Genomic DNA, 3,201 nt, shown 5'->3' on the forward strand with positions numbered 1-3,201 from the left:
GCACAAACATATAACCAAATAATAATTAATTACTATAAAAAAAATTGACTTCACAAGGTAATATTAATTTTAAGCTCTTCGTAGGTCTTCCAAAAACACAATAGATGCCACAACAATCAAACTGTTGTTAAGCCTAGCAACTGCCGATGCTTGAGCTATATGACCAAGTAGTATAAAACCTATTTGACTACCTAAAACTCACTCCCAATCAAGTCCTAATATCACTCGGTAAATCAGACTTCATTAGTGAACAAAAACGTCTCTCAGACAATCTGTCGAACATGTTGCAGGCATCCTAATGTAAGCTTTGTTTTGGCAGCAATGTACGGGTGTTCAACCCTTCTGAAAAGTTTAGAACTTTAGTTTATATTTCAAAATAACATTCACAATAATCCCTATTCATAGGGACTCATAAACTGCGTCACTAATAAAGCACATAATTCACGTAACTTTGCACAAATATGGGCTTGAAGCCTGAAGGGGATATGGGATTGTTCTGATAGCAAACAAGAGAGAGAAGAAACATAGAACCTTACCTATATGTATACTAGCGAGATGGAGGTATGACCAAAAAAATCGCCCACAAGTCCCACAACTACTGCATAGGAGAATCGTGAGAGCTAAACAGATGGGAAAGATGGGTATCTTTTGTTTTGGATGAGAAATAATAATAGTAGATGTTGGGTTGTTTTGAAATCATAGTGTAAAAGACTTATAAACTTTAGCTCATTTATCAATAAAATGTAATGAATCATTTATATATTTGACTCATCTAATGACTTTTCTTTTTGTTCCCCTAAATTTTATTTCTTATCAACTTTATTCACTTGGTTAAATATTTTATATATATAAAGAAAATTATATTTTTGCCTTATCTGTTATTTTTTTTCCATCCGAGTCAAGTTCGAGTTCAAAATCCATCAATTTAAGGATCCAACTCCTGCACCCCGTTCACTGCCGTGAAACAGATGATCTTTGTCCCTTTACGTTTATTTCTATTATTGTCTCTGTGAAAGAGTTATGTCTATTGTAAGAATAAATCATGTAATTAGTGGAGTTGTAAGCATAAGTTTTCTTCCAAATATTTAGTAATTGTTACGTAAGATTGTCAAGTGGTCGTGATTTGATCTCATTCTTGTCATAAAAATACTTCTTTGTAGTTGAATACGAGGAATTTGAAGTTTAGCTTGTGCCAAAAATACATGTATTATGATTTAGTTAATTTTAGTTGGTTCAAAAGTCTTAATCGCTAAATTAGTATTTTGTTTGGTGCTTGCATAATGAAACCACATCCAATGATCCATTCGAGTAGAACATATGTCGACATGTAGGAGGGAAGACAAGAGAAGTAATATAAGGAAACATACCAAGTTCACTTTTTGATAGATTTAATTGAGAGTGGATTGAAGTTGACCGTAAGTCTCAATAACAAATATAGTAGTGAAACTACATTCAATAAGTCACTCCTCGCGTGTTTCTACCACAAAAAGTTAGCGTAACACTCCAAATATTGACATTTATCTTAGGGAGTATATATATCATTGGACAAAATTCCCTTTTTCAAAACTAGACCCGACTTCAGCTATTCATGCCTAGAATGGCGCCTTGCGTCCATATCGTGTGAAAATACCTTCTCTCACAAAATATATTTTTAAATAATTTTGTACACCTTTTGTCTTACGTGGAACACTCCCTGACTCCACTTAGTAGAGGCATGTGGGTGGTGATTGGAGGCCAAATAGGCTAAAAAGGCGTATAAAATTACAAAAAATGGGTTCGAGGGGGGTAATAGGACCTTAGTATAGTTAAGGTGTGTCTCTGAGATTTCGGTCATATAGTGTAAGGGCTACTTGTGCCTTATCCCACAATACTAACATCAAAGAACAAGTTTTTAGACATGAATGATAAAATACAAAAAGAAAGTTTTTTTAACAGCTTGAATTGCTAATTGAAAATTCCCCAAACCAAACATTATGGAATTATAGTACCGAAAAAGAATAGAGGAACATTGTACCATACCATTTTAATTTGGTATGATATTGATAAAGGATTTTAATTTGGATCAATGCCTTGTGGCGTGTAAATATTACAATATGTTATTTTAAATTTCTATAAAGTAATTTTGTATAAAGAATTATTTTTATTATAATAGAAAGATAGTTAAATTTATTTTTAAAATGCTAATAATTTTTTTTAAAAAAAACATGTGGAATGTCAAATATCGTACTAATTGGAATATATTTTAAGATATTCCAATCACGCCAATAATGACGGGATGATCACGCACTGGACTTTCACAGATTTCAACTATTAAATTATTTTACATCTTATAGCGTACAGATTTAGAACCTTGTAATTGCTGCTAAATTTATCTTTAAACATAAGTAGGTGTGAGAATTTATTTTTCTTTCTTTTTCTCCTCTTTTTATATATATATTTCAAATAAGCTTTTAAGATAAATAGCTTAATTTCCTTCAGATGAAAATACAACGTAACACTCCTACCACTTCTCAACCTTTCCACTTCCCAAGTTTTTGGGATTACCGCCCCAACTCTTAAAATTTCTTTTTTGATTCCGCCAAAACAAAACCATCAATCTTTGGGGTAAAAAATGCAAAAAAGAACAGCATTTTGGCGCTTAATTTCTGAAATTTTTGGCTCCAAAATTGATTTTAGAAGAATGTATATATATACATATATGACAAAATGAAAAGCTAACTCCTGACTGAAGTTAGATTTCCGAACTTGAAGAAACGTACCAGGTATGAATGATTCCTCTGAAAAAATCGAGAACAAGAAGACTGAAATTCAAAGTAAATTGTTCGTGTGAATCGCTTAAACTTGTCACAAAAGAGCTACTAGACATACATGAAATTATTCTGTACAACTTTGTATTGATTGAAAATAGGATCAATGTAGTACAGTTCACTGTTTCTTCAAAATCATAGAAGCAAATTACAAACATACACTATAGAGTTCATTGAATCGTGTTAATTGTTTCAAACTATTTTCCAATTAAGTTTTTACCATGATTTAACTATTGTGTTAGTTGTTTTAAAGTCGTGTTTGAAAAGGATAGACTCCCATAGAGTTCCGGATAGAGGATGAGCACCTAATGGTGATCTTTATCTTTCCCTTACCATCTTTTCCCATAAGAATGAACAGAGTACGTAACATTAGTTATGTATGCCATGTTATATA

Source organism: Solanum tuberosum, unplaced genomic scaffold (assembly GCF_000226075.1).
Source record: "Solanum tuberosum cultivar DM 1-3 516 R44 unplaced genomic scaffold, SolTub_3.0 scf00074, whole genome shotgun sequence".
Lineage (NCBI taxonomy): Eukaryota > Viridiplantae > Streptophyta > Magnoliopsida > Solanales > Solanaceae > Solanum > Solanum tuberosum.